At 40.3% G+C, this 12,876-nt stretch overlaps 1 protein-coding gene across 1 annotated transcript in view; it reads left to right on the top strand.

Annotated features, from left to right (window-relative positions):
- Positions 1–12,876, top strand: part of PTPRN2 (protein tyrosine phosphatase receptor type N2) — a 723,914-nt gene that overhangs the window by 201,358 nt on the left and 509,680 nt on the right. The gene's annotated exons all lie outside the window — the stretch shown is intronic.

The following is a 12,876-nucleotide window of genomic DNA, read 5'->3' as shown; positions in this document are numbered from 1 at the left end:
TGAGCTATATGGGGGAAATTCAGAGTCACCATACAGTCAGAAGCTGTTCTGCATAGGGATCGGGCTCCCACTGAGTTGAGTTGCAGTGATGGCACCCGGCCACTATACAGGGCACACAGCCATCTGCTTCCAGCTCTGTACACTGTATAGCTCAGGTGTCATAAGCCATACACCTGATCCATACAGGAACCGCCTGTTGGCCCCCACTTATCAGATATTTATGACCTACACAATGTCTTATTTCTCAGCATCACCTAGCAATGAATCTGTGAAAAACATATGTAACACAGACAGCACACAGATAAGATAAGATAATCCTTTAATAGTCCCACAGTGGGGAAATGTCAGTGTGTTACAGCAGCATAGTAATACAGATACAGGATAATACACAGTAATATAATACAGAAGTAGACACACATATACTGAGAAGAGAAGATATACTAGGAGTCCATAGCAGCTAAGGAACAGAAGAAGAAAGAAGGAAGACTTCAGGGTCACTTAGTTCTGTGTGCGGAGTGATCCTTGCTTGGTCTGATGACGTGAAATAAGTAAATATAAGTGCACAAAATATAGTGCATGCCACATCATTTTACTCTGTGTCTCTCAGTCCTTGAGAAAAACTGAAGTATGAATGATTTTTTTTTTTTTCACATTTGGAGAAAAGGTCCATAGTCATTACCTGAGATAGCAATGCAAAGAACCTTCAGGGTACTGGGCTGGCTCCTTTCTCAAGTGCAATTAAAACTGGCTGGTAGCCTATCCGCTGAGTTCCTAGCCCGAAACGCGTAGTGTTGTTTCATAATAAAGCTGCTGAAGAATTTTCGAGAAAGATTCCAGTTGGATTTGTGCTCACTTTGCTGCTCGGTGTCTCTCCTGTTGTGCTTTACATTTACCTGAGATAAGGCTATGACGCATATAAAGGGGTTTTCCAATCTTCATGACATGTTAGTCTACCACCCTTTGTGACATCCAGTGAACACTGCATAGATGAACCCTGAATCCTTTTTATGGGGACTTTTTAATGGCCATTGCTTCAGTTGTTACATCTCTGATGAAGGACAGAGGGATCCAGTCCATGTGGTAGGGAGTCTGTCAGTAGTAAATCAGTTGTAATCCTAATCCCAGTATTTTATAGAGATGACTCTACCATTTCCAAATATGTCTCTGTCATTCAACTTTGGAGCCCCATTTTCATGTGAAAATGAATCACATTTTGATGGAAAAAGTGCTTTGCCAGGGACCAAACCCAGGCAAGCTAAGGTATGCTCCCAAAACACACTAGATTCCTGGGCAAAGTACTTTTCCAACCATTTGCAAATGAATAGCAGGAAAATGGGGCTCCGAAGCTGAATAACATAGACACATTTGGGAACTGTGGAATCACCCCTACTACTAGGATTAGGTTTATTACCGATATACTGCTGACAGACTCCCTTTATGGCTAAGGCCCCACATTGCAAAAACACAGCTTTCCTTGTTACAATTTTTTCCAAAGCCAAGAGAGTATTGAGCAGATGGGAGAACTATAAGTATTTCCAATATATATTTCTTATTCCTTTTGTAGCCGCTCCTGGCTCAAGAAACCTTAGCAAAATCTGCAGTTAAAAAAAAATAAATCAGCATTTCTATAATGTGGGCTTAAATTTTTATTATTTTTTTTCCCATGGTGTAACATATACACAATCTGAATCCTCTGGAAGAATTCCATGCTATTTTTGAAATTTTGGAATTCTTTTTCTTCTCTTCTATACAGTACCGATACCAATTAGAGATGAGCGAACACTGTTCGGATCAGCCGATCCGAACAGCACGCTCCCATAGAAATGAATGGAAGCACCTGTGACGCCGGCCGGCCGCCGGCAAAGTCAGCGTCACAGGTGCTTCCATTCATTTCTATGGGAGCGTGCTGTTCAGATCGGCTGATCCGAACAGTGTTTGCTCATCTCTAATACCAATTGTACATAATAGCTCAACATGAAAATCTCCCACTCTTCAGAAGCTGTCAGCCGGCCCTGACACCCTGGAGTCTATCTGAACATGCTGGGTGTTGTAGTTGCACCGTAGCTGTTTTTGCACCATTGGTAAAAGACAAACCCAAGTTCTGTGCACCTATAAATGCTCCCTCTGCATAAACATCTTCAGAGACTGCAGTAAGTTGCCAAAAAGTCTTAACTTTGTAACTCTCCAAGCAACCAAAATATTCATGCACGCCAGTAACATGTCCCAGTTTGACAAGTGCAACCTTTTATAGCAAAAACAACATCAAACAAACTCAACAACCCTGGGAATAATCAAAGAGCAAAAGGAAATGGATGTTTTCCAGCAGATGGTGAAGTATAATTAATTCCATGATGAGACAGATCATCACATTCATCAAAGTAACAAAGTGATAGTGAGAAAGGAGAGATATGAGCGCATTTGCAGCGTAGCACGCTCAGATTGACTTTAATGTACAAGTATGGGTTGCTATGCATTTTACTAAGCACTGACACATATACGGCATTTATTAAAGCCTGCACTGACAGTCATGGAGGATGATATGACATGTGCACTGTCTTTAAAGATTCATTCTAGGTGCAGATTCAAGGCCTGTTGCATAGAGAAAAAAAAAAAAAAAAAAGAGATAAATCTAGTGAACTTTCCCTTTTTAACTATTGGAGTGTGAATGGTACTGAAAGGTCTGCTTTGCTTGGCTGCTATTTCCATGGAAGGCTTTTTGTGGCTGAAAATCAAACAGAACATAAAAGCACCATATACTGCCCTCCCATACACTGCCCACAGGCTTTGAAGTACAGGATTTTTATTTTTTTTGCATAATTTTTTTAAACGTTTTGCTTTTTTAAATAGATTTATTATATATATATATATATATATATATATATATATATATATATATATATATATATATATATATATTAGGTGGGGTGGCATAGACACACAAGTCCAGTTTTTTTAGTCCAAAACAAAAGTAGAGTTTTATTTTCACAAAATATAGTGCAGCAACAAAGGAAACAATACAAAAATAAATACCTGTCCGGCTAGGCTCTAACTAAACATAGAATAGGTGACCTCACCTAGAATAACAGAAATCCAAAAGCCAGTAGAATCACTCAGGACACAGCTCCGAAAATATGACCTCTCTGTCAGCTCTCCAGCCAAGCTCTGCCAAGGTGTTGCTGCTGGAGCAACTTCTTAAGCCTCCTTGACGAGGAGACTCTCTACAGCTGAGTCGCTGCCAGAACATCCCCAAAGTGTGGACTGGAGGGAGGTGGAATGACAGGTCCCACTACCAACCTACCTGCCATTCCTAAAAATCCAGCCCAATACCGAGCATTTACCAAAATGCTCAGTAGACGAAAGTTGTCTGCTGAGAACAAACATTCCTGGAGTTTTCTCATCTCAGCCACCTGAGTAGTCTGGGCGAGATGTACACCCCCTCCATTACCTGACCAGCCATCGGCTTACAATATACATATACTATATATATATATATATATATATGTATATCGGCGTGTGTGTGTGTATATATATATATATATATATATATATATATATATATTACATGTAAAATAAAATTATAATGTCAAAAGAAAAAAAAAGAAATACGAGATTTTTATTGTCTCCCATTAAATACACCTAACACAACATTTTTTGAAAAGGTCACTGAGTATTTAGCAAACTTTGCATAAATCAGTAGTTCAGGTGACTATACCAAACTTTATAATATAGATTATCAGAGAAAAATGCTCTTTTCTCCACTTATCATGCTCTTTTTCTGTTCCCTCCCACAACATACAGATAATAATAAACATGTTTCATTATTCAAAACCTATTCAATAAATATGCAATTTGTATCTAATAAATAATAAATATTAATATAAACAATTTATAATATTAAATATTAAAAATAAATAATATACAATAATTAATCAAATAAATAAAATAACGAGTGCTCTTTAATAGGTGATAAAACACAATATAAAAAAATGACTGTATATTAGAACATTACATATAGTAAAATTTAATACCCAATACTGTGCAAAAGTTTTAGGCAAGCATGGAAAGTACCCTGCAAAGTAAAAAGGTCAGCGATGATGTTTTGATTTAGTATTTGCATGGTGGGGCCCGGCTGATGTTTCCTCTGTGACACTTTTGAGGGTGAGAAAAACACACACACACGCACACACATACACATGCACATACGCACACACGCACACTAGTACTAGGAGCCATAGCACTGGTAATCTCCATTGGCTGACTGGTAGTTAAAGAAGAAAATAATAGTTGTTGCTGCACACAGGCTGTCCTGGCTACACAGCACTGGCAAGCAAAGTGTCCGAAGTGATGACACTTCCATCATTACTGAGGACCAGTCTTCTGGCTCTTGACAGGCTAATATCATGACTTGCCCACATATTTGCCATCTCCCCCCTCAAGGATTCCATAATGCCTTTGGTCGAATCCCTTAGGGCAGATCCAACTGTCAGGTAATAAAACATAGCTAATGTTATGTTCACTGTTCACCCTCTGAACAAGCACATAAATGTTATTTTCCTCTTCCCTTTGCATTTCCAATGCCACCTGTACAATGTCTATTAGGTACATGACATGACCAAGTGTATCTGAGTTGGGGGGCCAAGTTTTTTCATGGGATGCAGTTGGATGACATTGGCGTGCATTCTGTGATGCATTCACGTCTATGGGGCTTCCGGATCCATTCCTTGCCAATAACATGGATGAGTATAGAGCAGGGCCTATTCTGCTCTGTGTTATCGGAATGGAATGGGTCAGGAAACCCAATAGACATGAAGACATCACTGAATGCATTCGGATGACACTTGGATGTAACTGTCCATGATAAACTCAGCCCCAACCCAAATGCACACTCGGTTGTGTGCATAGACCCTTAGGCATCGTTCACATTGGGGGGTCTGCATGGGACTACTGAACGCATTGGCAAGCAGTGTGCAGTGAAAGCAGATGGACCCCATAAACTATAATGGGGTCTGTGTGCTCTCTGCACGAGTCATGTGGACAAGAAAGTAGATTGTGAACTACTTAGAGAACACACACAGAGGCGACAGGCACAGTCACATATGGGGAACAATCCATGTCACCGCAGATAGCACGCACCAATAATATAGGGCAGTGGTTCCTAAACTTTTCAAGCGAAGTATCCTCTAGTAAGAAAATGTCCCAACCAAATATCCCCCCTTATAAATGTTAATAAAATAAGGCTTAGTTTAGGAGCCATAGTGCCCCCACATATATAATGGCCCCCACACTCAGTAATGGCAAGCTGCCTTCATGACTTACCGCCAGGGCAGATTAAGGGCACTATGGGCCTCAGGTTGTTAAGAAAGCCCCCCCCCATTCATGACAAAGATCTTTGTCACAGAATAATATCCCATAGTGGTTCCCATGTAGTATAATGCCCAACACTGGCCACTACACAAAAAGTGCTGCTCCTCACACTAATATGGATGCGCTGTAGGCAGAATTATACTTAGGTATGCTTCAATCCATAGATTCATATCAGAAGATGCCAGGCTAAAGAATATCTGTCATTTCAGGTGGCTGAAAGAACAAGCTGTTCTATGTGTATACAGGAGGAGTAATACTATTAATGGCCATGATATGACTTATATTCCACAGGTTTTATCATTTTCTCTATATGGTATAGCTGGAATGTGTGGTCCTTGAGCTGTTGAGTGCTCACAGAAAGTAGAGGAGAATCTGCTCTATAGCTGTCACTCAGAAACATCCCCATGCAGGACATATAAGGAGAAGTACTGACTTGAAGTGTTTTGGTTGTGAAAGAAACCTTCTGTTCAGCATCTTTCTTCTCTTCCTGCTCACTCCTCCTCTCTCCTAAATGGGCATCTGAAATAAATACAGCTTAAGAAAATCATACATTGACAGTCCATGACATCTGCTAATGAGTTTCTGCTTTTCTCACTGTAAATATGGTCTCTAGAAAGGGCGTCATGACTTACTAATGACAAATGCCACTGATCCAGAATTGTGGCTGGACGCCCTGTAGGCAGGATATGTCCTACTCTGGTTACCGGCAGAATGTCATATTATAGCCTGCGGCTTCATCCTGTACTCAGGTAATACATTGGAAGATGAATGATACAACTATTGCTATTAGTGCTTGTAAGAGGCTGCTGTCATATATTTCCAGTTTAGCCTAAGCTTACTTATTAACTACTATGGGGGTGAGACGTATCGTAGGATCGCCCTCCAGACATCTGTAATTACCAACAGAGCAAAAACATACAGGGCTGTGCAAAAGTTTTAGGCTGATGGAAGAAAATCTCAGCATGCGCTGTCTGTTGTGGACAAGGGTCACCCTTTGAAGTGTTCAGCCCCAGTTCACATTGGGCTGCACTTGGTACTGCACGTGTTTTCTAAAATGTTCATTGTATGACACGTGATCTTAAAAACATTAATGTGACCCTGACCTTACTGAAGAATATTATGAGCCAAGCAGAAAGTCTAGTTGTGCTCGCTGCCCTCTTGCTATTCATCTCTCTTTTATTTCCTTTTTTCACCCAGTGATTTTTGGATGCCTCCTTATTGGTATTCTTTGCTCTTTTTTGCACTTTATATTTGACGTGAGAATTAGTTTTCCTCTTTTATTCTCCATTCTAGCTGTGATGTTACTTATTAGGACTGTTCTCGGCAGTGTCATACTGTATTATGGGCCATGTCATTGTTTATCTGTACAGAGTCTTGGATCCGTGTGTTTCTGGTCCTTACTAAATTATGTTTTATTCAGTTTGGGTTGTGTAGTATTTATGTTTGTGCCCTGGTTTTCCTTATTGCGGATTATAGGAGTCCTGTGGACAGTATTACTCAATGACAGACAGATATACACAGTCAGGGAAAGCTGTTGAGGACTGACTAGTGCCCCCCCTCCATCTCTGCCCCCAATTTCATGCCCCCCCTCCATTTCTGCCTCCAGTTTCATGTCCCACCTCCATCTCTGTCCCCAGTTTCATGTCCCCCTCCATCTCCGGCCCCAGTTTCATGTCCCCCTCCATCTCTGGCTCCAGTTTCATGTCTCTCCCCCCCCCTTCATCTGACCTTAGTTTCAGGTGCCCCCTTCATTGTGTTGTTCCCCCTCAATTTGCCCTCAAGGTTTAACTTATAAAACACGGATACTCACCTTTCCTCCTTCCCCCGCCACTCTGTCTGCAGTCTTAGTCATGGAGCTGTAGGTGCGATGTGAATGACGTCAACACATTGTGCCTACAGCTTCAGGCGCCGGAGGACTGCGGTGAAGTAGGAGATGAGCTGTAACAGCTCCTACTTCACTCCCCAGTGTATTCATCAGGTGTATGCCTATCAGTTGAAACCGGGACATATCTCCCGCCGACTGGAACGGTAGGACACAACCCAGAATCTGGGAATGTCCTGCTGAATCTGGCACTGTTGGGATATATGCTATAGCATGCCTAGCCTCAGCTAGTAGGTGGTTTTGAAGGCAGCCCTTGGGCCCAGATACCTTATGAGATGGGAGCTGGAATACAGTTCCTGGCAAATGGGTCTCCATCTCTCCTCCTGGCACAAGATCTGTACAGCAGACAGAAAGATGATTCCTGTCCCAGGGTTGTCTCTAGCATTGGGCTGTATATCTCCTCTCCCTCAGGGGCTGTTAGAACTTCAGGGCACAATGTCACAGTAAAACACTCACTGCTCTAACAGTTCTCTAGAGGCCACCCAATGGCCTTTGGCCAGGACTGAGCCGAGCCTTACCAACTAGAGGGGTGACCATAAGTTGGGTAAACCATAAGGGAAGCTGTAGAACATACATTCACAAAATAATATACAAATAACCATAAAATAAGAACATAAACACAAGACTTTAAAGCATCTTCACTCTGGGATGTTGCATATGCATGGATACACAAGCCCTGATAAAGAGATCTACTGAATATCTTGTATATATGTTTGATTTTGTACAGCATCATGTCACGTATATTGTATCAGTGATGGGGTCGGCAGATAATTTTCTACATTCCACCCTGCTATAATGGTGATATGTACAGCCACATCACAATACAATATGTTATCCGAGGTTAGCTAGTGAGGCGGCCTTGACATGTGAAAGATGTAGAAAATGAATGTTCTCACCATCAGGATATCACTGGTCTGTTATTAACAAAGACAGTTAAATAATGTCAGCTCGGCTCGGGCGAATGTATTTCTATAATTCTTATCCTGCATTATAATGAATCTTTTACTGTGAAATAGGCAAGTCAATTTTACTGAAACAGAATGTTAAATATTCTTTACTTAGCAGCGATAATAACAAGCGTGGCCTCGAATAACACCATGTATTTATTGAAGAAATGTTAAAGAGATGAGATTCTAGTTAGCTAATGATGAGACTATGGTCTATCTGTATATAGTATGTCTACTGCACCCATTAACACCATCAGATAATATCTAGTGTTACTAGAACATGGTACTGTGATGTCTACAGTGATAGATGAGGGCAGGGGTGTAAAAAGTAACCATGGGGCCCTATAGCAAAACGTGTTAGGCGTGAGGTTCAGAACTTGAAAAGGATACAATTATTTTGGTCTGATAATGCACATAGTGATGTCACAGTACAGGGATAATACACACAGTGATGTCACAGTACAGGGATAATACACACAGTGATGTCACAGTGTAGGGATAATACACACAGTGATGTCACAGTACAGAGATAATACACACAGTGATGTCACAGTACAGAGATAATATACATAGTGATGTCACAGTACAGAGATAATATACATAGTGATGTCACAGTACAGGGATTATACACACAGTGATGTCACAGTACAGAGATAATACACATAGTGATGTCACAGTACAGAGATAATATACATAGTGATGTCACAGTACAGGGATTATACACACAGTGATGTCACAGTACAGGAATAATACACACAGTGATGTCACAGTACAGGATAATACACACAGTGATGTCAGAGTACAGGGATAATACACACAGTGATGTCACAGTACAGGGATAATACACAGTGATGTCACAGTAGAAGGATAATACACACAGTGATGTCACAGTACAGGGATAATACACATAGTGATGTCACAGTACAGGGATTATACACACAGTGATGTCACAGTACAGGGATAATACATACAGTGATGTCACAGTACAGGATAATACACACAGTGATGTCACAGTACAGGATAATACACACAGTGATGTCACAGTACAGGGATAATACACATAGTGATGTCACAGTACAGAGATAATATACACAGTGATGTCACAGTACAGGGATTATACACACAGTGATGTCACAGTACAGGGATAATACATACAGTGATGTCACAGTATAGAGATAATACACACAGTGATGTCACAGTACAGGATAATACACACAGTGATGTCACAGTGTAGGGATAATACACACAGTGATGTCACAGTACAGGGATAATACACACAGTGATGTCACAGTACAGAGATAATACACACAGTGATGTCACAGTACAGAGATAATACACACAGTGATGTCACAGTACAGGGATAATACACAGTGATGTTACAGTACAGAGATAATACACACAGTGATGTCACAGTACAGGATAATACACACAGTGATGTCACAGTGTAGGGATAATACACACAGTGATGTCACAGTACAGGGATAATATACACAGTGATGTCACAGTGTAGGGATAATACACACAGTGATGTCACAGTACAGGGATAATACACACAGTGATGTCACAGTACAGGGATAATACACACAGTGATGTCACAGTACAGGGATAATACACAGTGATGTCACAGTACAGGAATAATACACAGTGATGTCACAGTACAGGGATAACACATAATGATGTCACAGTACAGGAATAATATACACAGTGATGTCACTGTACAGGGATAATACACACAGTGATGTCACAGTACAGGGATAATACACAGTGATGTCACAGTACAGGAATAATATACACAGTGATGTCACAGTACAGGGATAATATACACACAGTGATGTCACAGTAGAGGGATAATACACAGTGATGTCACAGTACAGGGATAATACACACAGTGATGTCACAGTACAGGGATAATACACACAGTGATGTCACTGTACAGGGATAATATACACAGTGATGTCACAGTACAGGGATAATATACACACAGTGATGTCACCGTAGAGGGATAATACACAGTGATGTCACAGTACAGGGATAATACACACAGTGATGTCACAGTACAGGGATAATATACACAGTGATGTCACAGTACAGAGATAATACACACAGTGATGTCACAGTACAGGGATAATACACACAGTGATGTCACAGTACAGGAATAATATACACAATGATGTCACAGTACAGAGATAATACACACACTGATGTCACAGTACAGAGATAATACACACAGTGATGTCACAGTACAGAGATAATACACACAGTGATGTCACAGTACAGGGATAATACACAGTGATGTCACAGTACAGGGATAATACACACAGTGATGTCACAGTACAGGGATAATATACACAGTGATGTCACAGTACAGGGATAATACACAGTGATGTCACAGTACAGGGATAATACACACAGTGATGTCACAGTACAGAGATAATACACACAGTGATGTCACAGTACAGGGATAATACACACAGTGATGTCACAGTACAGGGATAATATACACAGTGATGTCACAGTACAGGGATAATACACAGTGATGTCACAGTACAGGGATAATACACAGTGATGTCACAGTACAGGAATAATATACACAGTGATGTCACAGTACAGGGATAATATACACAGTGATGTCACAGTACAGGGATAATACACAGTGATGTCACAGTACAGGAATAATACACACAGTGATGTCACAGTACAGGGATAATACACACAGTGATGTCACAGTACAGGGATAATATACACAGTGATGTCACAGTACAGGGATAATACACAGTGATGTCACAGTACAGGGATAATACACAGTGATGTCACAGTACAGGAATAATATACACAGTGATGTCACAGTACAGAGATAATAGACATGCTCCCATTTTTGTTGTACCATGTACTGCTCAGATAAAGTAATACATACATTGCCCCAGTTTATCTCGGTGACCACAGTCTGTTCCAATGACAGCCCATACTCATTTTGTCACAGACAATATATGAAACAAAGACTTGAAAGAAATCTTGGCAGGAGACGCTACCCATTAACCCCTAAAGCCGGATAGGTCATCAACATCTAATCCTGGAAAATCTCTTTAACACTTGCATGGACATAGCCTAAAATACACTTCAGGGCAGGGTTGGCCGAGATCACTAGAGAACCAGAAGATCCTCCAGTGGGTTCAGGTTCTGAAATGAAGATAAGCCTTATGGAGGAGCTTTTCCTTGTGGGATAGTTCACCAATATTATAAATTCGGAGATCTTTATAATAATACATCATACATACCAGGTAAAGATGGAGTATGAGCCCTGAAAATCATCACCCTTGGTGGGCCTCAGTTCCTCCGTCGGACACAGTTTCCTCGCAAGCATCTCTTATATCTTCTTGTCTGTCTTCCTCAGATTATCCAGCTATTTCCTTCAATCCAAACCCCTATAAAGATAAAATGTTGACAGCCGCATAGACGGTGTACAACAGCCAATTTTATTTTATCTTCTACCTACAGACTTTTATTTCCTCCATTATGTCTCTCCATGCTGTACAGGATATTTCTAGGTGCGGCACAGACTTTAGACGCAGGCCTATTGTTATTCCACAATGGATATGATACTCCTAATTTTTTATTCTTTTGTCCAAGGGCAAAGGATCGCTCAGTGTTTGATTACTTGGAGAGATGGGCATTGTGTCATATAATGTACCGCCAGATGTAGTGACATATCGCTCCAAGGATACAAGAGATAAATTACTGTGGATGTGTTAGGTATTTATCTTGTTCCAACATCCCGCATATTGTATATTCTTCTACGGCTGACAATACAGAAGTTAGTTACTACTTTACAGAGTAGAGATTTAGGCTCTGTTCACACTGGCATCACAGCTTCTGTTCATAAAGACCCATGGTGGCTGTGATGGATATATTTCAAATCATAGAGAGATAGATAGGAGATAGATAGATAGATAGATAGATAGATAGATAGATAGATAGATTAGATAGATAGGAGATAGATAGATAAATAGGAGATAGATGATAGATAGATAGATAGATAGATAGATAGATAGATAGGAGATAGATAGATAGATAAATAGGAGATAGATAGGAGATAGATGATAGATAGATAGATAGATAGATAGATAGATAGATAGATAGATAGATAGATAGATAGATCGGAGGTAGATAGATAGATAGATAGATCGGAGGTAGATAGATAGATAGATAGGAGATAGATAGATGATAGATAGGAGATAGATAGATAGATAGATAGATAGATAGATAGATAGGAGATAGATAGATAGATAATCAATACATAGATAGATAGATAGATAGATAACAGATAGGTACATAGATAGATGATAGATAGATAGATAGATAGATAGATAGATAGATAGATAGATGATAGTATTGAACAATGTCATGATCACTCCGGATAGAGCACATTACAGTACAATGATGAAAGCATGTGACTGTAGAGCAAGAGCATTATATGATTGTAAAAGGGTAAGGCCCCATTCACATGTTGGATTTGAGGTGGACATTCACCCTGGATTCCTCTTCATTGAGGTGTAGACCGCAGCTAAATCAGCACTGAAGTCTACAAGCAGGACGCTTAGTTTTTCAGCTCTTTGCTCTGATCTCTATCTCTCATTCAGTACAATGGGGGCAGAATCAGACCGGAATCTGCTGCTGATTTGGGGG

This window comes from Leptodactylus fuscus, chromosome 4 (genome assembly GCF_031893055.1).
Source record: "Leptodactylus fuscus isolate aLepFus1 chromosome 4, aLepFus1.hap2, whole genome shotgun sequence".
Classification (NCBI taxonomy): domain Eukaryota; kingdom Metazoa; phylum Chordata; class Amphibia; order Anura; family Leptodactylidae; genus Leptodactylus; species Leptodactylus fuscus.
The sequence above is the reverse complement of the archived record's forward strand: the minus strand, read 5'-3'. Positions and strand labels throughout refer to the sequence as shown.